Genomic DNA, 24,773 nt, shown 5'->3' with positions numbered 1-24,773 from the left:
GTTGATATCAAAAATCAACCTTATTTCTAAAAATGCATCTCCTTTGGTAGTTAAAGCTAATAGTTTATTTTAATTACAGATTTTGATTCCTAGACATAACTAGAATGGCATATATATATATATATATATTAGCTGCCATTAAAATCTGTCTTAAATAAAGGAGGGGAAATAGAGCCACCCATCAACACAATCATTATCTAAATAATCCCTAAGAGGCTTTGCAGTACAGAGGCCCATAAGTTGAACAGCAAGTTACAATTTTAGGATTTGCCAGGATGCCATAAAAACGCTCTTGGGGGGAAAATCCCAAACTTCAATTTGAATCATCCAATTTCAATAACTGTCAACACATTGTCAATCCTGTTTTATTTATGCTTCCCACCCACTTCCCCTGTAGCCCAGAATATTTAGGAGCACATTCAATATGCCATAGCATTTCATCTGCAGACGCTAAGAAACCACCTATAAAATGTAAGAATACTTCTTTTCTTTGCATAAACACTATTATTTTTGAGCCTAAAATTACTGTCAATAAACCCATTATCCTCAAATACCCAGTTAGTATTCAAATTTCCCCCAAATATCCCATGAATATTGTCACAGAAATGTTTATACAGTTCAATTTTTAAAACTGGGATCCAAGAAGTTCCACCCATGGCGTTTGGTTGATATGTCTCATAAGTCTGCAGTTTTATTTGTTTCTCTCTCCTTATTTTTCCTGCTTGCAATTTATGTTTTGAAGAAGCTGGGTATTTTGTCTTGTGGCATTCCCACATTCTTAATTTTACTGTTTGAACCCATGGGGTGATTTTGTAACGGTTGTCTTCCCACAATCCCCTGCACCTCTTTTGAAGGTTAAGATTAATCAGCAAGTTGAGGTGCCATCACCTCGATACATGATACATTCATTAGAAAGATTTCCATCCACTTTCTACCTAATGGTTTGGGCAGGCACACATAACCATTATCTGCCTCCAGTCCTGCATCAGGAAAACACGGTGGTTACATTCACTGTCTGAAAAACCAGGCAAATGGGGTGCTGGTGGCCCACTTTCAGTGACGTCTGCAAATTTCTGAGTTAAGAGGAATAGAGTGAATCAGCTGGATGGGGAATGAGAGGCAAGGGGTCCGTGACACTGAGATATGGTGATGACAAAATATTTAGGATGTAACAATTTTAGTGCAGGGATGGTGAAGGGAACGATACTAGCACTAAAGAGGTCAAGGAACCACGGTTGGGTGGATCATCTATGTGGGTATCTCTAAGGTGTGGTGTGATTGACTCAGGGGTGACTCAATAGAGATATAGAAATAAATTATTAGAATCTGTCCTCATACCTGTCAACATCCTTTTCTAGTGCGTGTCTCAGATTGTGCATTAGAGCACAGGAGTCTTGGGGAGGGACTGAGTCACGTGAACCATCGGCCAATTAAAGCCTAGAATTGGCTGGACTCTCTTCTCTTCGAAGGGGCTAAATCACATCCTGCGGCCTGGCTGTGCTACCATATCGGTGACCCACTCTTTCTTCAGAGAATATCTGGTTTGCTTCTAATCTTCGCTATTATAAAAAAATGAAATTAAAAAATGCTAAAATAAATGTTCTTCTACATATGTTGTTTCTGCATAGTTATGCAATCAGGATAAATTCTTCGAATTGGTCGGTGGAAAGTTATGTACACTCAAAGGCATATTGACTTAATTGGTACATTTAATTGGAGAACGTAATGCTTATCGCCAAAATATCATTGAAAATGTGAATTGGTATTGTATATCAGCAAAGCTCTTACTGAGTCACAAATAAACATGATGAACGGGAGAAGGGCAGAGAAAATATTTCATCAGCATAAACTCTGATGAGTCTGATTTTAGAAAACCTACAAAAACCATATTTGGTGTCCTAGTGGTATTTTTCATCTTTAACAAGGTTCCCACCTTCCTGATATTTTACTTTATATATCTATTTTATTACATGGATTAGTTTGTGTGACTCTTCTAAATCTCTCCAGAATCTAGGAAATTCTGTAAACTGCACAAAAACGGGCATTTCTTTTGCCACACTTTCTTCCCAGAAAATGTGGAGCTCAGCGAGATGAAAAGTGACACCAGGCTACCTTGCCAGGCTCAAGGCAGCTCACTGATTCTTCAAACAACAAAACTAACGCCACCCAAAACCTTCCGTCTGGTTTTTTTTTAATTATTATTTTATTTTACCGTTTGATTTTTTACTGTTTGATACTAGTCACTTCCAATGTTACTTAGTTTTAACTCACTGCTCCCGTTTTCAGATCTGGAAAGATCGACAACAAGATTGAGTTAGAGAATCAATGACATTCAACTTGAATATCAACCGGTCCTCTAACCAAATTGCTGGGAATGGCCTTTCCTGCAGAGGAGGGACCGGTCCTCCCGTCCAGGCGACAGCGGAGAGGTGGCCTCTGTTTATATCTTACATGAGGCTGGTTCTCTGCTTCCAGGCCGACAGTGCAGAGGGAGAAGGGGAGTCGGCCCCTGCAAATGAGAAGAGCAGAGCTCCCCTCAAACAGATGAACCGAGGCGCGAAGCTCTGCCCCTAAAGTCCTAAGCGGTCCCCAGGGCCGCCGCCGATCATCACCATCTTGACTGAATGGGGTCCTGGAGTCGTCGCACGCTGTTTCAGTTTTAGTTTTTGTTTTTTAATCACCTAACTGATTCAGTATTTTCCTCATGGTCCCACGAGGCTTTGCCTTCTCCTGTGGAAATTTCCTGAGTAAAGTCTCATTAAATGACATCTCTTCTAATTAGATTTCTTGGCTGTTAGGGATTATTATTCTAGAAATCCCACATTCCTTCCTCCTCCTTCCGCTCCTTCTATCCTGTTCTTGTGTTTTTATTTATGCAAGATGCAAGCCAGATGTTGTATTAATAAGAGGGTTGATTTTCCTCAAGGAGCCATTCATCAGCACAGAAGTAAACCTTGTTGCAATTTCTGGGAATTTTAAAAATTCTTTCTTTACTTTTTTTTTTTCCATTTTAAGTAGTAAATTTTTGGAAGATACATTTGAAACCACCATTACTGTAAGCGTAGAATTAATTTTGTTTACTGTTAATGCTAATGGAGATTGGGAGTTTTCACACCTAAATTTTAAATGTAAAGAAGACAACATTTAAAAACAGGAACTACATCTCATAAATGTAGGTAGCATATTACAACTGATGTGTAAAAAGTGTAAAATTTTTGAAAACTTAATTAAAATGGAACAGAGATGCCTTATCAAAACAACAGAGTACCTCACACAATGAAGCTCAGATTCCTTCTTGTTAAAGATGTAACCTTTAAAACATACAGAGTTCAACATTTTCATTTCTGCCTCAAATGCTATTTTATAAAATGAGTGACATTAAAACAAAAAACGTGTTATACTCCTCAGATTAATGCATCTTCTAGAGCACAAAAAGGTTTCTAAAAAGACCACAGTTATGTTCATTGTGATTCCAAAAATAATCTCTTAAAACAGACATGAGATCCTTGAGCAACCAAACATCTCGGGAACGCTCAGTAGAATCTGAATCGTCCGTCCGTCTCTGTTGGTTTTGGTTCTGTAGCTTAAACTAACTGACCAGACAAAGGTCATCTGAAGTCCATGGCCACACAGGTAAGGCCTGAACCCGGGGAGCACTGCAGGGCTACTCCCTTCCAACAGATTGTCCGGGCACTCGTCACCCGTGTGTATTGTTTAGGTGCTGAAGCAGCACCTTGGTTTTTATTTACAGTATATTTTAAGGTCACAATATCTGCGTGGGGTGGCCCAGCAACCATGACTAGCTCCCCTAGCACTACAACAGGGAGGAGCTGACAAGACTCCTCCTTGATTTCGCTAAGACAGTTGTAGTGTGCAAACTAGTACACGGGGACAGAAAGCAGATCAGTCACTGCCTGGGGAAACGGGCGGATGAAAGGCTGGATTGCAGACGGGCTGGGCAGCCTTTTAGAGGGGTGAAGGTGCCTTCACCGCGGTGTCCTCTGGGAGAACACTCCTGCCAACACGCATCAGATTGTGCTCTTTAAATATGGACATTTTCTTGTCTGGAAGGTGTGCCTCAACAAGGCTGTAAATGAATGACACACTATACAATTTATCTAAAAACAAAACAAAACACTTTTGGAATCTCGCCTTCCCCTAGGAAAAATCACTGGCTGAAACATCTAACGCAGTGTTTGGTACATATTGGTGCTAAATGGATCACTGTTGAAATAAACATATTTGTAAATAATAGTTGGTGCTTATATAATGCTTACTAAGTACCAGCATCGTCTGCTAATGAAATTAATAAAAATCATATAAGGTAAATTTTATCATCACCCATTTTAAAAATAAATAAGACCCAGGCGTCTTCTATTTTAGGTTAAGACGCTGAGATTCTAGGTCCCCAGGGTTACCCGGTGGGGGACCCCCAGAACTGAGACGTCAGTGCACGCAGCGCGTCTCCAAATGCATGGTTGAGCCCCCACAGCAAAGCGCCACAAGAAGGAAGGAGAGAGGAGTTGAAGAAGTCAGAGAAGAGAGACTTCGCTGTGTGCCTGGCAGTTAGAGACATCTTTTTAAAAAGGCAGGATGTTTGCCGAGCTTTGAAAGATAGGGGAGCTTTGGAAAAGAGGAGGGTAGGAGGGCATCTCAGACAAGGCTGGCCTGGCGCAGCCGGGCGTGATGGGGCCTGAGGAGGCATTGGTCTGGTCTTTGGTGACATTCTTTTCAGGGAGAGCTAGATCAAAAGCCACTGACATTTTATCTTATAAATATTGCATCAGGATATAAATAGCTGGATCAGTGGGGAAGGACAAGGGGAGGCAGTGTCTCCATGGCAGAGGTCCCTTGGCAGGAAAGAGGCAGAATATGGGACTAGAGCTGACTGTCTAATGATTAACGAGGCGAGCCTTTTATTTACTGTATTATATGACTAGAAGAGGGAATCTGATGAGACTCGCCTGCTCGCACTGACAAGGAGAGGAAATATTGCTTTCACAGTGTCACTTGCCAACATCAAAACTGCCGGCCAGGATTACTAATTAGTGAAACAAAAATATTACTCTTGTGATTTGACCGCGGTGGTGAAGATGATGTTGGCCAGACATCCAGGAGAACAGAAAACAGTCCATAGATTCGTGTCTGCAGACGGCAGGGCGCATCTGTCCTACCAGGGGACAGAATACAGGGAAGGGGCGGCCCGAGGAGGCCAGGGTCACACAGGGCTGCCGGGCGAAGCCAAGGGAGGGTCAGCCTTGGATCTTGAGAGAGCTTTCAAGGTAACGCCAACAGTCAAAGCACGGAGGTGGGAGGCCAGGCTCGTGGCGGAGGCCGCCCCAAGCCCGGGCCGCTCCGTCGGGGGGACAGAGCAGGCAGTAAGGGACATCCGGCCAGCGCGCCATGCTCACAGGGAGCAGCCTGCCTGTGAGGAAGGCCGAGGGGACGTGCTCTGCCTTAGGGGCGACGCTGCAGCTACCAGTTTTAGCAGCTGGCCAAGCAGTCCGAAGACAATGTCACTTTCAAGGTAAAACCCTATGTCATAAGAGAATTTCTGCGAGCCTAAAGCACGGCTCTTGCCCTTGTTGCCACAAGCGTCCCAAAAATAGCAGGTCAGGGAGGAGTTGAACTGATGTGCAATGATCCAAAAACTACCCACCTAAGAGATATTCATGCCCCCCAAAGGAAAAAGAAACGGAACTTGACGCATAGCCAATTCTGAATTATGGGGAAATGGAACAAATTAAAACCATGATCCATTCATCACCGTAGGCTACAAAAATGTAATAAATATATGTCACGAGCCAAATGCTGTCCTCAAATAAGAACTTAAAGCAGCCATGCAAGACACAGAAAGATCTAGGGGACGAAGTTCGTGGGAAGCACAGAGGGAAACGGTCAGCGCTGAACTCCTGGTGAAGAACTGATGGCCGGGGCGCAGCCAAGATAAGAGAAGATGGTATTGATAAAGCAGTGTCAATGTCTCCTCACGAGTGGCCCCTGGTGTTCCTAGCGAAAAGCACTAAGACTGAAGACTTTAGGAAGGCCTGTAGGGAGAAAATTCAGCAACACAACTCAGGCAGAGCAATACGGGCGATGCTATGGTTCTCAATGTTTAAAAACGTCAATACAGGCCAAGAAATGCCAAATTTCTAATTTAATAAATAACTTAGCATAAAACAGAAACGTCAAAGGGCTCCTACACATATAGAAAGGATGGCCAACCTCGCTTTGCTATTTCATTGATTATTGCTCGTCTTTATTATTTTATTCCTTCTAATCTGAGCTCAGTTTGCTTCCCTTTGCCAAGCTTCTCGAAGTAGGACCTTTCCTTATTAATTTTAGGAGTTTTTATGTTGTATTTTCATTATCAGTTAGCTGAAAACATTGTTAATTTCCCATGTAACATCTCCTTAGGCCCGTGGTTTTTAGAGATGCTCCTTACATAATTTCACAGAGGGGAGGCTGCACAGATCTGTCACTGTCACTGAGCTCCGCCCTGTAATTTGTCCAACTTTATTGAGACTTGCTTCACGACCCTGGACACGGTCCATCCTGAAGTGAACGATGGAACAGACACCGAATTCTCTCCGGCGGGCCCCACGCCCCCGGGAAGGCCTGAGGAGGGCCAAGGAGAGGCTCACGGGACGAGGCTGGACGGAGCCCCTGAGGCCCAGGAGAACTCAACGGTTACGCTCGGCGGCCAGCAGTGTCCCCAGGGAGAAGGAAGGAGACCCAGCGCTTCAAACCAAAAATGGCTTTTGGCTGCCTTTTTAGTTCATTTCACCATTGTTATTTAAGTCTTTTTCTGAGAGATTCGGGTGATCTAGGATGACAACGCATTTAACTATACGGTTTGACATAGAAGTGACAATTCAGTTCTTGATGAGTCCAGCCTCAGACGGCATGACTCTTTACCTAAAGTCATCAGTGACAATGACCGTCTAGCTCACTCTCAGAGCTTCAATCCATTCAGACCTAACCACAACGGAGCTTATTTTTGCCATCAAGTTTAAATCAAAGTTCTAGGAGGCGTTCTTTCTTTTTTTTTTTTTCCTAACTGCTGGGCAATTTTTCTCTAGGCTCAAAAACAGGCAGAAAAGGCAACAAATGACACTGAAACAGTATTAACTTATACAGTGACAAGTAGTGAGGCGAACCACCCATCTATCAGGAAAGATGCTATTACGCCATAGTTCTGCCTGACCACGGGCAGTGAAAAATGCTTCCCAGGGGACTGCTTTTTGGCCCCATACGACACCAGAGCTTTTCCTCAAAGGCATTATGCCCTTGTTAACCTCCCTTCCCTCCACCCGTGTATTTTTCAGTGCTTTCCTTTTTGCGGGTTTTTTTCCCATCTATTATGGAACATAAAAACAGAAGCATTCTGCTCCCACTCCGTTCAGAACAGAAAGCGGGGCAGAAAGGACCCTCGATTGGGAAGAAGCTTCGCTAACGTGCGCGGTTTCACTCATTCGTTCGTTCGGTAAATATTTACCGACGGCTGACTCTGCCAAGTGTGGTAACAGGTACCAGTTTATAGTAGAGAAAAAGACAGGACGCCTGCTTCACCGAGACAATCCATTTGCCAGCAGAAAGGGAACAGGCGATAAATAAATATATGTAAATATCAGATTTTAGGTGATAGATTCTTACAGGCGATAATCACTATGAAGAAAATAAGACCCAGTGATAGGATGCGGCGGGGAGGAGGGAGAGGAACTCTCAACGAGGACAGGGTCTCCCTGAGATGACCTTTCGCTGAAACATGAAGAGACAAATACGCAAGATGCAGGCACAGGGTGTCTCCAGTGGGAGGGACAGTGAGTGAAAAGCTTCGAGGGAGGAAAGGCCTTGGCGATGGTACCTGGAGGGGAGGCAGGTGGGGGGAGTGGTGTGCGAAGAAATCTGAGAGGAAGCCGGGGCCAACTGCATAGCTTAAGGGGAGAATATGGGCCCCCCTCTCCCTGCCCGAGGGTGGGCAAGGATCACGCAGACCAGAGGGAACAGGCCTCAGAACCAGCTCCCACCTTGGCTCTGTCTATAAAACAGCACAGGCGGCCTCGAGCAGTCACTGTGCAAATCTGCAGCCCTCTTGTTCAAGTCAACACCAGCCTCTCCGTGCACTGGGGCATTGGAAATACAGGGTCCTCAAACCCTGTTGGAAAATAATCTGCTCTTTGTGGTTATAATGAGTAAAAATATACACGCGCGAAGCGAAGAGTGGAACGGAACGTGCAAAATGCAGCATTTTGTTCCGATGATACGATAGTGAGGTAGTTTTCTTCTTTAATGTTGTTATAATAACATTTTTATAGTAAAAGAAAAAGTTGATTTTGGGCTTTCAGAGTATCAAAGCATACATTTGCAGCTGAGCCGAGAAGCTTTCAGCACTTAAAAAAATAGAAAGTAACTTTGATTTTCATGCAAAGTGTTTCATTAGGTCTAGGTAATGTAAAGCACGGTAAGATATAACGGCAGTCATTTGAATTAATAAGCATCGCTTTACGCAAGTCTAAGAGATTTCAAGAGAGGGGCAGGATTAAATGAGCATCCAGCTGTTCTTCAGTTAATTAAGTTTTTTAAAAACATTCAAAAAGTTCTAGATACTATTATAAAGATTCTCAGTATAAACTAGTCACAGGGAAATAACACACAAGGTCCCCTGCCTTATGAATTTTGTGCTCAGCATGTTTTCCAGCTGACTTATATTCTTTAGAAGATAAGTTGTTCCCTGCATAATTAGGCACTTACATCTATAATGTGTTTTTGCAATCTGGCCTAATGATGTGACAGAGGGAATGGACAGTGTCATATGGCCTACGGGTATGAAAATTTCCCAAGTGACCTACCGTCCTTCTGTCAAAACCGCTCTAAATTGTTTATCAACTCATATGCTTAATATATCAGTTTCTGGAACTCTACATGTTTTAAATATTTTTTAAAAAAGATTTCTTTCAAGAGTAGGAGTTCTGTATAGGTGTAAATCTTTGTACAATGGTTTCTTTAGATATGACATCAAAATAGATAAATTAGACTTCATCAAAATTAATTTTTGTGGGCTTCAAATGACATCATTACATAAGTGAAAAGACCACCCTCAGGCTGGGAGAAAATATTTGCAAATCATAGAAGGGACTTGTATCTAGACTATGTAAAAAAACCTCATATAACATAATAGTAAGAAGACAAATAACCCAATTTTAAAATGGGCCTAGAATCTGAATAGGCATTTCTCAGAAGAAGATATACAAATGACTAATAACCACATGAGAATATTCTCAGCATCATTAATCATCAGGGAAATGAAAATCAAAACCACAATGAGATACCACTTCACACTCACCACAATGACTATAAGCAATACGACAGACAATACAAGTGCTGTTGAGCTTGTGGAGAACTGGAACCCTTGTACACGCTGGTGGGGATGTAAAACGAGGCAGCCTTTTTGGAAACAGTCTGGTAGTTCTTTAAAAGGTTAAACATAGAGTTATGATAGGACCAGTAATACTAGTAATACGGCAAAAATTAAGCAATCTTCCAAAATAAACAATGGTAGCAAAAAATGAAATTTACTCTTGCATTATATTAACTCAATTACTGTATTTACTAGGACTCCAGAATTGTAGCTGCAGAAAGCACCTAAGTAATCACCTCATCCAATCTTTACATTGCAAGATAGGGAGATAGAGCCTCAGGAAGTTAAATGTTTTCCTTCAGGTCACAGAATTATTTGTAGACTGAGCAAAGAACAAAAGCCAGATCTCCTGAACTCCAATCCAGCAGAAAGTCAATTAGATGGCCTATTTCTTTAATACTTAAGGGTCTCATATAGCAGCTTCAGCCATTATTTTAAAAGAAAAAAGTATGTCTTTTTAAAAGCAGTGACTTATTTTAGTGACAAGCACTAAATTTAATGCATAAAATATATTAAACTTAGTGTGTGATGTTAAAAGAAGAGCAAGAATTTCTTTCTAGAGGGGGTTGTTGTCTAGAGTGTTGTCCCGGCGACTCCTGGCACAGGGGATAAAGCCAAGGACAAAAGGTGATGTCTCCAGAAACATGGAAGGGGTAAGAAATGGGCTGCGAGTGTTCCCAGGGAGCGTTCTTCTGGTCTCTGGAGAAACCCCACTTGAGATCATTCCACCCTTTCCTGTTCCTCCCATCCCCAGAGTTCCCGGGGAACCTCCAGGTGGCACAGATGCCAAGCGAGCAGGGGCGGGAAGGGCACGGAGAGTAAGCAGCTGCTGCAAAGGCAGAGCGCTCTCGGGCCTGCTCTGTGATGGGCCGAGGCCCGGAGAGAGCCCGCCCGCCCAGCCCCCGCTCTCCCGGGCTCGAGGGTCTCCGTCAGGGGCTCTCGGCTGCAGCAGGCGCACTGGGTGCCATAAGGATTTCTCAAACATGCCATGCCTGACTGGTCAGGGGCGCTGACTTTTGCCCCCTTAGATGATCAAATACAAAATGCCAACAGGCAACTCAATAATAGCTGTCTGGCGTGAGTGAATCAAAGTATACCTATTTTTTGTCAGATCAGCAAAAAATATATAGTATATATTTTTTGGCATATCGCTGAATTTGAGAAATTAGTTCATGCATGTCATGAGATGAAACAGGTCGAGAGTCACTGGTCCAGATTGTTACGGCGGGTGGGACAAGCGTCGCCTGGCTGGGAACGCAGGCGCTAAGGCCACCGCACTCCAGGCCGACGGGAATCTGCATTTCCACGCCCTCAGGCCATCGTGGGCTCCCTGGAATTCCAGGAGGGGGGTAGCCAGCCGGCCTCCATCGGCTGTTTCCCTAAAGCTCTTCTCAGGGGCCCGCCTCCTAGAAACCCAGGTGCCCGGCAAGCCCTGGCACCGCTTAGCCCCGCTCCATCCTCGGGGCGCTCTGGTTTCTGGGTTCGCAGGAAAGACGCCCGTTTGGCTCCCCTGGAGGAGAAGCTATCTTAGTGGTAGGAAGTGTGATGTCAGCTGCTTCGTAGCCTGACTTCGGGTCCCAAGTTCATGCCCAGCTCCCCCCCCCCCCCCCCGCCTCAGCCTCCAGGAGCGCCCAGCGGGGTCCCGCGGCTCCGCGATGCCTGGGCGGCGCATTTCTGTGCTTTCGCCCACGCAGAGCGGGGACGGTGCTCCTTCCTCAGAGACGAATGTCACACCTCCCGTCAAACTCTTCATTTTCGCAAGTTCAAGCTAACTGCGGCTGCAGATGGCACCGCTAAAGAAAGTTCTCTGTCGCGGACACTTAATCCAATCAGCCTTCCCCACGGAAACGGCTGGCTCGGTGGAAACCTGTTGCTGTGAGTTAGTGGAGATTTTCAAGTGATGTTGAGGAGTTCTTTATCCTAATTTTTTTCCAAGGCAGGGATTGCTATGGAAACTCATGTGCAGGCTTAGAAATATCTCATCAGGGTTCCTTTTGTCTAAATAGTAAAGAAAATGCTGGCACCGCATTAGCATTGAACACCACACAGCCTGTGCCGAGAAGCAAAGAGCAGAGCGGGTGAAATCGCATCCAGTTACTGCACGGGAGCTCACTTTCCCATCTGCATTTGATCTAGAACGTTCCCTCCTCCCCTAAGCTGTCTTAGACAATCTCATTACTTGGCAGCACTTCCACAACAAAGGGGAACAAATAAAAAAACAAAACAAAGCAAAAGCCAGTAATAGTTCTTTGTGAAAGATGCTCCTGTGAGTAATGCTTTACCAGGGAAGGTGAAACCCGAGCACCAAAAACGTATCTTTGGTTGATGGCAGGTTCCCAACTGTTTTTTCTTTCCTTGCAGGGTCCACGTAGGCAATAAAGATGTGTCTTCCCTGACTTAAAGAAATCAATGTCATTGGTACCCAGTCGTATCATATTTCAGGGAAAGACACTAAGAATTTGGTTTCGGTTTTATCCAAGGAGAGAAGGGAACCTCTGTCCCTGCTGGCAGCTGTGTACAAGAAAAGCAAGCACCCAAAGTTGTCAATAGCCTGACAAAAACAGAATCTCCAATTCCGACATCAGTAGCCCTTCTCAGGCTACTGATTTTTAAAAAGCCACTAGTCTTTCTGAGTTTGGGGTCTCCTGTTCTGCAAAATGGACCAAGATTCGTGGTAGAAGGAGCTCTGCCTACCTTTGGAGTCAGGTGCCCAGCCTTGTCCCCGGGCACATCTGCCCCCCTCCCCCACCCCAACGGTGTCAGCTCTGATCAAAACTCGAAGCACGCCAAATACAGTATAAATAATTATATATTTCCGTAAAATACCTGCCTTGTATTAAAAAATGGTTCTCAGCAGTTAGAGCATTTACATATGTTTGGTTTTGAGTAGGCCTGAAATGGCTGTGCCCCCTCAGCAGGCTCTGCAGGTAGCTTGTCTTACGTGGTGGACATAAGTTTGTAAACAGAGATGGACTTGCCTCTATTTATATTCATGAGTAGGAAGAAAAGGTTTTGTTGTAGAGATGATAGGCCCACAAAGAAATATCTCCGTTCCCCCATCCCTGTCTCTGCAAGCCGCATTTCTACCTCCAGCTGTACCTCCCTGGAGCATGCAAACCCTGTTCCCACCTAGGTGTTCCCTTCTCTGATAGTCTCCACCTATAAAAACCAAGCTTCGATAACGCGGCGAACCCTTACTTAGAAGCGTTTTTCAGTGCTATTCGTGCTAAGATAAAACTGTGATGAGAAATACGGTTCACAACTTTTTCCATTTAACCTGAGATGTATTTCCTGCTCCACTGATATAACAAAGAGTGCCGATCATTTACAATGGAAAGAAAAGTTTTTAATTGTTCTGAAAATATGGTTTTCGTCTATTCTGTTTGGCAGGATGGACCTAGTCCCTGAACGTTAAGTGCCAAGACGGGATGGTTAGGCTTACATATGTGCCTGTGACGTAGACCTGGACACTAACATAGCCAGCAAAAGTTTCAACTCAGACGAAGAACATTCGAACAATATTAGAAAAGCGGTATTTTCATGGGTCGGTTTTACGGGCTGAATTGTGTCCTTCCCAAATTCGTATGTTGAATCCCCAACCCCCAATGTGACTGTATTTGGGCCTTTAAATAGGTAATTAAGGTTCAGTGGGGTCATAAAGGTAGGGCCCTAGTCCACCATGACCAGTGTCCTAATAGGAAGAGGGTGTATAGAGAGAGAGGGAAGACCACGGTGGACACCTTGAGAAAGAAGCCATCTACAAGCCAAGGAGAAAGCTGTAGGAGAAACCAGCTTCCAGAACTATGAGAAAATGTTTTCTGTTGAGTCCTCCAGGCTGTGGAATTTTGTTACAGCAGCCCTAGCAAACTAATACAGTAGGTTAGCGTCAACATTGAGAGGGGGGAAGAACTGGAAATGGGGAGAACTTTGTTCTAGTACAGACTTGGGGAATAACTCTTTTGTGACCTTGAGCACGTCTCATGCTCATTGGTAAAAGATAAAAATCTGGGCTAAGAGAACTCTTTTTATTATCGCTCTGGCATTGTTCTGTCCTATAGTAATGATAAAAAATAAGTGCTTGAAGCATTCTGTGAGCATGTCATTCTTCTATCAGTGCACTGGGACACAGGGATACTAAAGCCACTGCCCCCTCCAGGCTCTCCAAGGCCCCAAGGGAAAACTATGTTACTGTTCGTCATGGTGTTCCAAGCATATTGAACAGAGTAGACACGGTTGCTTTTTTTTCTATCAACTGCAACTCTGCAAGCTCTCTTTACATTGTGTTAGAGCCTCCACAGATTTGCAATGTGCCTTTATTTACATGATTTAATTTGTTCCTTTCAACAACTGTACAGTGTTCCCAATCATCTACCCTTCAAAGAACACCAAAAGATAAGAGCCTGAATACCGTCATGTCATGATTTTAAATTTCCTAGGCTTCGCCTATACACAAACACACACATTCTCCCTCAGAGTGAATAAACATGCTTTTGTGCAATATATTTTGGAAAAAATACAGTCTAAACCTATTCATAGTAAGGAGAGCTAATATTTTATGCACTGGAAACCTGTCTAAGCAATTTACCTGCATTATCAGGTCTTTGAATCCTCCCAACAATACTATGACGTAGAGAGTATCGACTTTATTTTAGGCAAGAGACACCAATGCTTAACTGGAACAATTCAGGGGAACTTTAGTTAGCAAAAGGCAGCAGAAGGACCTGAACCCAGAGAGTCTATTTCCGAAACATGCACACTTAATATATTATGTAATTCTGTTTCTCTAAAAAACTTCTAATTTCTGCTGAGCCATTTTTGGTTAATATGTAGGAAAAAAGCCTTCAACAACAATAAAATTCAATTAACTCCATTCTGAAAGCCTCCCCTTCCAAAAGAATGTTTAAGCAAAAGAACTTCCAAGCTTTGAGAGTTATCTCTGAAGGCTCTGAAATAAGTTCCATCTAGTTCCTTCTATGACCTCTATATGCAAAGCCACACTCTCCCGCTGTGATTTCCAAAACAACCTCAAGCGGATCGCTGCCTTTAGCACATAATCTTCATCCAAATAATGTCGTCCATGCTGGGCCTTCCTAAACAACCAGGCCTGGAACCTACCACGAGGAACAGAAAGTGCCCTTCATTACCTGGTCCTATGGACAGCCAGCCAAGGTCGTATTTGGGGTTAAACTGACACCTGACCCTTTGTTCCTGGAGTAAGAGCTGCCCGCTCTGGTCATGGCTTCACCAAAAGAAACAAAACGCCCCTGATATGCAGCATGTCCCAAGTTTGAATGCAGGCCATTGGAGGACGTTCTATCTCTTTGGGTCTGAGATGGAGAAACTTAAGCAAATATAGCAGCACAACCAACAAAAATGCCCCAATTCGTTGGAAAGAGTCATAAAATGATTTTAAAATCTACATAGGAATGTTTTAGATGTGCACAGTAAAGTCTTCTAACTTACCTGAAAAATGGTATTCCTGAGCCCCATTGCCCTAGATTTTTTTTAAGTAATACCTGCACATCCTTTTAAAAGTTAAATAGTGTTGCCCTGGCCGGTGTGTCTCAGTGGTTAGAGCGTTGGCCCACACACTGAACGGTCTTGGGTTTGATGCCTTGTCAAGGGCTTGTACCTGGGTTGCAGGTTCCCCACCCCCGGGGCACGTGTGGGAGGCACCCAGTTGATGTGGCTCTCTCACATCGATGTTCCTCTCCCTCTCATCTCTCTCTCTTCCCATCCCCCCTCCCTTCCACTCTCTCTAGAATCAATGGAAAAAAAGGTCCTCAGGTGAAGATTAACAAAAAATAAATAAATTTAAAAAATCAAATAGTGTTAAAGGCATATAAGATAAATAGTATCTTAGCATATATGATTCTACTGCCAGTTTTCACTTCATTTAGGAAGCGATACACAGCATCTAGCTATCCCTTCCAAACACCAAGCTCGTATTTCTAATATTTAGTTTATTTTTTAGTTTTAGACATTATGCAGTATTTTCTGTGATCAGCTCATCACCACAATTACCACCCCCACTAAAGGCCAAGCAGCATGTTTTTCAGAGTCACCTGCCCTGTGGGGTCCAGGTTGGAGTTGGCCATCGCGGGAGCTTGGGAAGGCAGCAGGTACCAGGGCCTACTGTCCCGGGAGGCGGAGCGGCCAGGTGAGTGCGGGCCTAACTTCACCGTGGCTTGCTGACAGGTTCACACGGGTGTCAGTGTTACTCTCCTGCCTCGGGCAGAGTCTAACTGTCACATTCCCAGCGATTCTCCAGATGCTCTCTGCTACCCAATCAGCTCTTCCAACAGTACCGCAAGCTCCTGACTCTATACAAACATTTTATGGCCAGAATTCAAAGAATGGTTTCTTTTTTCCTGACCAAGGCCTGACTGATGCAGTTGATAGTAATGGAATTGATCTCAGAGAAATAGAGCCTTAAGGCTAAGAACCTGGATGTGGTTCTCTGATATGACTAGATTCCAAAGTTAGAGTAATAACATCCTATGTCTATGTTGTGTGGCAAGTGGGAAGTCCTACGATCTGCAGGGACAAAACTATAGATACATTATAATGATCACCTCTAGTCACCTGGAATAAAATACCTATTAGAAGATATGTCTTTGAAAGATGAAAGCCCTGACATAATAGAACACTATAGTAGTAATAAAGAGTGTAAAACCATGAGGTTTGTTGACTGCTTCTGAGTGAGCCAGTGAATTTCTTCACTTAAATCTCCTGATACAGTGTCCACAACTTACACTGTATGTTTTCTTGGTAACCTTCTCCAATGGGACCCAAAATCACTCCATAGGGAGTAAATTGAATAAAGGAAAGTATTCAGAAATTGTTGGGATTACTAGACACTGACTTAACTGCTAGGATAGACTTAATTACTATACTTAACTGACACTAATTCCTCAGGGTTCAAACAAGATTAAGGTCCATCTGTCAAAGCTGGGGCCTATGAAATCCAGGGGATTAGCAAAGTTTGCCTTTAATCAAGCTTAGAATGGGTCTCTTGCGTTCCTAAGCCCACGTATATGTGGTTATCTTCCGGTCTTGGATAACACAGTTAGAAAAGACATCCTCAGCAAGTGGCAGAATCCCCATCTTGTTTTCCTGACCTGTGACGTGAGGGCCAGCGAAGTAGAAAAGTCAGGTGGAAGCCTCTGGCTCTGCCCCTGCTTGTCGAAAGAGTCCATAAAAATCAATACTGTTTCTTTCTGGAAGGATTGCGAAGTCCCAGCCACATACCCATCCAGTCCCACTTTTTATCCCGTGTGCATGAGAAATGGCTCTGGAGGAATGACATTTAACCAGGTGGCAACTTAAATTGAAGATGAAATTCTGGATGTGGTTTCTTTGCTGGAGTCAATCAACCAAGTCTCTATAACCAAGCACACAGCTACTGATCGAAGGAGTGTTTTTTCCTACATTTATTAATATAAGCTACTAGAGATAGTTTGCTTTCACCTGACAAAGGCAAGAGCACCCTTCACTGTACTGCGATCACATCAAATCTATAATCCTGTGTTATCATCTAGGCCAGGGACAACTTCATCATCTTGCGTTTCACAAGATTTATGCTAACTCATCACAGTGCCGATAGTGTGCTGATTAAATGCCGTGTGGAGACAGTAAAAATATCCTGAGAAAACACATGCATACCAGAGAGGAGGAAATAAATGCAGCCAAATTTAAGCCCCCTGCCACCTCAGTGACATTTCTGGGGCTTGACAGGTCCGAGGTAAGCTGAGATGATGCAGCCTCCAAAGCGAAGGGAAGGGTCTTTCATCTCCCGTCTTCTCTCCCTAAGAAAGAGGCACAGCGCCTAGGAGGCCTGTCTGAATTCTGGAGGCGACTTGCGCTCGCAGAGGCTGAGTATGAAGCCCGTCGCTTACCAAGTACGCGGGCAGGGTGCCGGTTTAGAATGGCTGAGTGGCGCCCAGAGGCAGGGGGGCCTTGGGGACAGGTCCATACTCGTGTGCAAGCTGCTCTGTCATTTACACCATATGGCCCAGCAGATGGAGCAGTGCTTGCACTACACCTGCCAGAGGAGGCCCTGCCCCAGCCTCCTTGACGAGTGGGGTTAATACCTTTTGTGCCCTTCAGTCTCTTTTTAGTGGAATTTTCAGGGGGAATAAAGGCATGTGTGCAGTCTGCCCTGTTGAAGTGTAACCCCTTATTGGAGCATTTGTCAAGAGAACTGATGTTATGGGAATTCGGGATTGAGTTAAGTAATCCAATGCAATTTTCTATATTTATTTGTCAATTCTTATAACCCTCTAAAACACGCTTCAAAGTTAGACAATGGGTTAGCCAGTCCAGCTCTACCACTTACTCTGTGCTTATAACAAGAACAATACTTATAACTTTTCTAAATGTAACTACAGTGGCTCAACTCAAGTTTTCAGAACATGATAACTAGAGGGTTGGCCTCAGCTTTCGCCCATCAGGACTGATATTCCTTTATTCCAAGACCTTGGACAAGTCACTTGACCTCACTCTGAACTTCAAATTTCTCTTATCTAAAGAGTCAGTGAAGTACTGTCCTTACAAAGCTGATGTGAGAATTAATATAATGCCCATGAAAATGTCTGTACACACTAACCCTTCAAGTCGGTAGAATGTATGGGGGTTTTGGAGTAAAGAGGAAACGGCCAACATCGCCATTGAGATGGCACCAAAGAAGACGAAAGTTCTCCTTGTTGATTGGCTACACCTCCTGGAAAATACCTAATAAAGAACTACACAGCACTTCATGGCTTACAAATAACTTTACAACGATAGTGGTGTAAGCAGAAAAGGGAGGAGTGTTTTGAAGCCAAAAGATCAGTAGGTCTCAGGCAAATGGGGATTTTAGGTTTTGAAAATAAAATATTAAATATGTACAAAAAATTCTCTCAGTTCTGATACTGTACTTACAGAGACTAAAAAACTCCCTGCCAAATTTGATGTTACAGCAGTTGTAGAAAAGACTCATGAATTTACTTTTGGCCAATTTAAATTTTTTTTTTTTTAAGTTTGAAAAATGAAAGAAGACTAATCCGTTTAAATCTATTGTTAGAAAAAGCAGCTGCTGACAATTTGATAAATTATTCATCCGAGGGTTTCAATAACCTACAACAACTTCTCCCGCATATGTTGACAGGGGAAGAACTATCTGGCAAAATTGCAAAACAGAATAATTTTAGGATCCTTCTAAAAACCTGTTCATTTTTTGAAGCCTTGTTTGTTCTTCATTTTAAACTAGAATTACTGAACATCCCTGACAAGTACTTGATGCAACTTAAAAAATATATATTCGTTAAACATAAAAATACTATTTTAGCAGCAGAATTTAATATATATTAGAGTGATGTTTCATAACACAAATAGAAAATCTGGAAGATAAAACAAAATGCGATTATGACACTGCCTTAATTAAGGTTTTGGCAAAGAGAAAATGTAGAGACTTGATGCACAGCCCAGGTCCCCCATCGGGAAGGACATCCTGTCAACTCCTCCAGGGGTTTCCTCAGCTGCAGAAAACCAGGGGCCCAGGCTGCACCCTTCCTAGGCTGGCCCAGGTCCAGCGACTGACTAATGGGAAGGGGTTATGCAGGTCGGGCCATTGCAACCCTACATGGGACAACTCTGACAGGTCATTTAAGCTTTGGAGCTCCCTCTGGGGTTGACTGAGGCTGCGCTAGGGTATATATCACAGCTCAGCTCCCCCTGGGCCCACTCCCTAAATAAACATCCCGTAGGATGAATTCCACCGCCTAATCTGCTTCCCACAAGGAGCAAATGGCAGAAGGTAAAAAATCACCTTCCCCGTCTCTCACTCATGAACTCAACAAGCTCTAAACCAGTGCCAACAACATAGCAAATGGCATTGTGGTACTCTGCAAGGAATGATGAAGGGACATCCCTGCCCCAAGGATTGCACAAGTCAGCAAGGAAGACTGAGCTGCACTGGAAATGGAAGTGCAATAAAATAAATGCTGGAACATCTATGGAAAGGCCTCTAAGGAATCTAAGTATGTGTGAAAGACCTCTGAAGAATGAATGGCTCTCAAAAACATTATGCTAAGTGAAAGAAGTCTGACAAAAGAGACTGCAATAGTATAGGATCCATTTATATGAAATGCCTAGGAAAGGCACCTCTACAGAGACAGAGTAGATCAGCGGTTGCCTGGGACTGGGGTAGCAACGAGGAGTGATTGTACCTAGGCCTTGTGGTCTCTCGGAGACGACACATATGTTTGAAAATTGATTATAATGATGGTTGCACAATTCTATACATTAACTAAAATTTATTGAATTGTACACTTAGAATGGGTGAATTAGATGGCGTACAAATTATACTTTAATGATAAAGGTGTTAAAAATAAAAAGACAGTTGACCTTGTTTTCCCTCAATACTATGTAGTAAGTCCGATGACTTAGAAAGAATTCCTCAGTTCCTTCGCTGGAGCCCTCAATAGCATCAGATGAAAAACTTATCTTTTCCAAAGAACGATCTGATGTAGTCATGGGCTGGGACATCTAACAAGAAAAATATTAAGAATTATGAAGTAAATGTGGAAGGTCCTTTTGCCTCAAAACTGAGCACTAATTCACATACAGCTAGTTGTCAATGAGCAGGAATGATAGCATTAACACGGTCCAAACATAAGAACAGCCATGCTGTCTTCCCAGGTTAGTTCTCGAACAGAGACTAATTTGTTCATTAATCTCAGTTGCCATTTCTTTCATCATCTCATTTAAGACTCAGCTGTACACACAAAAAAAAATTTGTCTGCTTCATAAGGAAATTTTAAGTGAGAAAATTAAACCTGAAGTATTAATTTATCCCACCAGTAATTATTCAGAATTGCCTGTGAGTCCATAATTTAAATCCAATGATAGCTCAAAGGAGAGAGAGCATTCTTAGATGTTTGGTTGTCAGGCATTTTGTTACTAGACTTAGAAATAATGTCAGAGACACGAGGATACATTTCATTGCATCCGAAAAGAAGTGTCAGTAGGATCTAGAATGTGGCTTCATCTGATCCATTCTCTCCCTCCCCCAGTGCTTCCCTTCTTTCCATCCCTACTTCTTTCATAAATAGTTTTTAGCAGACTAGCATTGTTATACTAATTTACCCCAAAATATTTACTGAACTTCTACTCTAGGTGAGGTGCTACCATTTAACACTGAAGGCTTAACAAGATATTTCTGACTTCAAGGAATTTCCATGTAATAATTTAATTTTAACCTAAATACTGCTGGAGAATATCCCTAGAGAATGCATGCCTATAATAGACCAGTTTAAAATGCATCTCCATTGGCAAGTGATAAATGATTTTTCATTTTATCGTCTTTTTAGGGAAATTTCAAGTTATGTGTATCCACAGCTATTTTTTATTAAGAAAGTATTTTTATTTTGTTTTGTATAGATTTGATCATGAATAACACTAAACATCTGTATTATATTTTTCATTGTTCAAGGGCTTTAACAGCACTATTTCGCACAAGGTGTTATTATTTAATTCTGTTTTCCAGATGAAGAGACTGAGGTTCTGGGAATGAATCTAAACCCCTCCCCTTGTCCAATGACTGCATCGCTTTCTTTGCTATTCCGTCTGCTCTCTGCCACCTTCGCTCTCTGTCGATGGCACGAAAAATTTAAGCATCACCTAACAGTTGGGAAAGAATGTGGACAGACAGGCCCCACCACCTCATTGGCACTCTTTTCGGCCTCTGTGCTCGTGAACCCGCCACTTCTTCTGTCCTTGGCGGTGAACGACCCGCGCTCCTGCTTAGACCAGAGGCCTCCCCCGCCCTGCAAGGTTCCATCCCTTCTTGACATCCCAGGACCGCGGTGCCAGGTGTCCCAGGTGTCCCCTCCCCGCTGCTCTACAGTGTCCATGTCTCCCCGCTGGGCCACCCCCTCAGTGCACGAGCGCCCTGCCATCCGCCCATCCTGAAAGCGAAGCCCCCCAGCTTGACTGCTCTTGCAAAATATCGCCCCACTTCCCTTCTTTCTTTGGCAGCAAAACTCAATATTTTGTACATAGCTCAGTATCTAATTTTTCTACTCCAATTCCCAGTGGCAGCCACGGCTGCCCATCACACTGGTGAAACTTAGTCCCAGGGTCACGCCTAATGCAAGGGCCCCCGGGGAGCAGCGCCCAGCGGTGTGCCCAGGGAGGGGGGAGGATTCCGGGGGACAGCTGGGGGACCGCCACGACAGCCGGCCGGCTTCCTCGGTTTCCAGGTCAATGTTCGCTTCCCTCACTGAAACGCGGCCTCCAGGAGGGGGGGCTTTGTAGAGCTTGTTTATCGATTTATCCCATGAACCTGGACGAGTGTAGTCAACAGAGTCGTGACCGGCCCAGAGTAGTCGGTCGAAAGTATTTGTGTAATAAATGAATGAGTCCCAGGTGCTGCGTGGGATAGAAAAGAAAGGGAAAGGGTCAGCCACAAAGTCGGAGCATTTGTTCTCTTTTGGGGGACAAAGCATTCCTATTACTATACAGCTAAAAAGATGAAACACGCAGGTTGACAGGTGGCAACGGGGCAAACTGTGTACATGAGTGTTGAGAGAATTCATGACTAAGGGAGAGGTCCCGCTTGGGTTAGGCCAGCAAAGGGGTGTTGGATTTGGTTTAGATTAGCCGAAAGCTATAAATGCCATCCTGTGGTTTTCAAATTGCTCCAAGGAACTCCAGGGCTCTTAGGAGCTATTTTGTAAGTTCTTAAAAATAACAAAATATTTCTGTAAAAATTAATGTAACAGCTTCTCTTTTGGGTGACTGTTATGCAAGGAACAGTGGTAAATGACTGCATCGTTTAATCCTTAAAGTAATCCTATAAAATTGGTGTACTTATTTCCTTTTTACTTAAGAATTTGAGAAAATAGGACTTTTAATTTCAACAATAAAATTTTAGAATTTTCTCCACGAGGATTTCTGAGGATTTATTGCTATTTTGTTGCTACGGTAGATGAAATCTTTTTGTACTTTAGTTGCATTTTTAATTTAGCAATGTAACCAAAGGGCAGGTAGGTGTTCTACATATGCGCATTGATCTTGTATCCACAAACCCTTAAAGCAAGTTTATGCATTATATTAATTTGGCAGTTTAGTCTCTAACATCATGCAGAGTTCATACTATCACACACACAAAAATAGCATTTTTGTCTCTTTCTAGCCAATTCTTACATTTCATTTCAGGTTCTTTTCATTTCATTTCAGATATATGAGGAGCATATCCATTAAAACTATTTAATACAAGCGAGAAGAGCCGGCTGGCATCCTTGCTTAGTTCTTAAATGTTAAAGAATAAGTTTTAAGATATTTAGAAGTTTGGAGGATTGCCTTGATCATGTCAATTTTCTTTCCCTTCCTCACTTTTTAAAGTGGTTTCATTGTTGTTGCTTTTACTCAGAACTGAGCAATGACATTTAATCCACTGTTTTACTGTAACTATCCACCCGATTTCATATTTTCCTTTTGTGTGTCAGCACCGCATGCTGCGCCCAAGCCGTTATTCCAGATCTAAGGTAGATCGGAAAACTGGTTTTGTTCAGGTACAGGGGGGTTATGCGGTTCATGAGCTGGACGGTCCCCAGCTCCTAGGATGAATTCTAATTAGTCGTAAACAAATACAGCTATTCTATTTTCCCTCTCAGCGGTTGGTGTAAACATGCCTGAGTGACATGACCCTGGCCAGCGACACATAAGGTATATCTGTGGGGAACCGGCCAAAGAGCATGGGGGGGCCCGGCCCTTTTTCCCCTTTTTGAATAGTTTAAGTCTCTCTACTTCTCTCTTGCAACTACGCCAGGAGTACACGGGGCACTGAAGCGAGGAAAGGGCGTGGAACCTGGTCCCTGGGTCACACGGTGGCGCCCCAGAACTGACCCCGAAAACAGCCGGCCCTGGGCATCCTGCCTGTGGAGTAACAGCGCCCCTGTTTGGTTGGCTTCTCTCCTGGGGAAGCCAAAGGCACCCCGACGTGCGGGAGCCGCGCTCAGGCTCCGCCGCTGCTGGCGCTGGGCCCTAGTGTCCTTACCCACCCCGGGGGCCAGCCTGGCGAAGCTTCCCCGGGAGTTCGCACCCACATTCAGCACTGAGGCCGCCCTGCCCCTGTTCAAAGTCATAATGGCGTCATAAAACGAGATGGAAAAGTCTCCCCCTCGCTTTACGTTTTGACATTTGTGTGTCAGACTGGAACGGCGTGTCCCTCGACCTCCCGCGGTACGTGGGCTCGCTGTCCAGGGCCCGTGTTCGAGGACATTCGCGAGTGTGCTTCTTGCGGGAGACGGGGCGGGGGCGGTTTTGACTTCTGATCTGGGTTTTTTTAAGGGTGATGAGAATATTAGATTTTCCATGGTCTCCTAAATCTTGTGGTAATAATATACGTTCTGATGTTTCTTAGAAAATTGTTGATTTTTTCCAAATTCCAAGAGTGTTGGCATAGAATTCTTTAGTACACATTCATAATGTTGAAACATTTCTACGTTTCCCCTTGAAATGCTCTTTACATTACTAATATTCTTCTTTCCTTTTTTCTAGGTTGATCTTGTCAGACATTTGTGTATTTTAAAGGCACCCACTCCGAGCCTTGTAGATCCCCTCTGCTGTTTCTTTGCTTCTATTTTATTAATTTTGGCTCTTATTTTTATTACTCTTTTTCCTTTTTCCATAGTTTTACTCTTATTTTTTGACTTGGATTCTTAAATAATTATTTTTTAAATCTTCTTTCCTACTACATAGATTAGAGACTATTCATTTCTGCCTACATAGCAATTTGGCCATATCCAGTTCAATTTGATATGTGTTTACATTTACATTCATTTCTAAATGTTTTCCAACTTCCACTATGATCTCTAATTTGACCAATAAGTCATTGATTGGTTGCTAATATTGGAGTGAGTCAGGAAACAGAAGTCAGGGTTTGGCCCCAGGTTTTCTGGTCCAGAGTCTGTGCCCCTAACTGTCAGACAACCTTTCCTTTCTCCCATCCCAACTTGGCCTTCCCTCATCTACCGAACATTGGACTATCCATTTCTTCCTTTGAGGTGACATTTGCAGATCTTTTTTTGCTGTAATTTATCCAGCACGTCCATATGGGTGCAGTGGGAGATAGGTTCCTATTAACCTTGGCATTAGGAGGCAAGAATTAGAACTTTCCCCAACTTTTCATGACTAGCAGAGCTCACTACAATTCCAGATAATCAAACATTGTTAAAACCTTTCAGCGCTCTTGTCTTTAGATAAATTGGATGGAGTTGGTGGAAATCTAGTGGAAAACTTGAAGACAATGATTCTAAAATTCCATTTTTATTTGGTTCCCTTGGAATCTAGGAACCTAGGTGAGTTT

The sequence above is a fragment of the Miniopterus schreibersii genome (assembly GCF_964146895.1).
Source record: "Miniopterus schreibersii genome assembly, chromosome: 7".
In the NCBI taxonomy this organism is placed as follows: domain Eukaryota; kingdom Metazoa; phylum Chordata; class Mammalia; order Chiroptera; family Miniopteridae; genus Miniopterus; species Miniopterus schreibersii.
The sequence above is the reverse complement of the archived record's forward strand: the minus strand, read 5'-3'. Positions refer to the sequence as shown.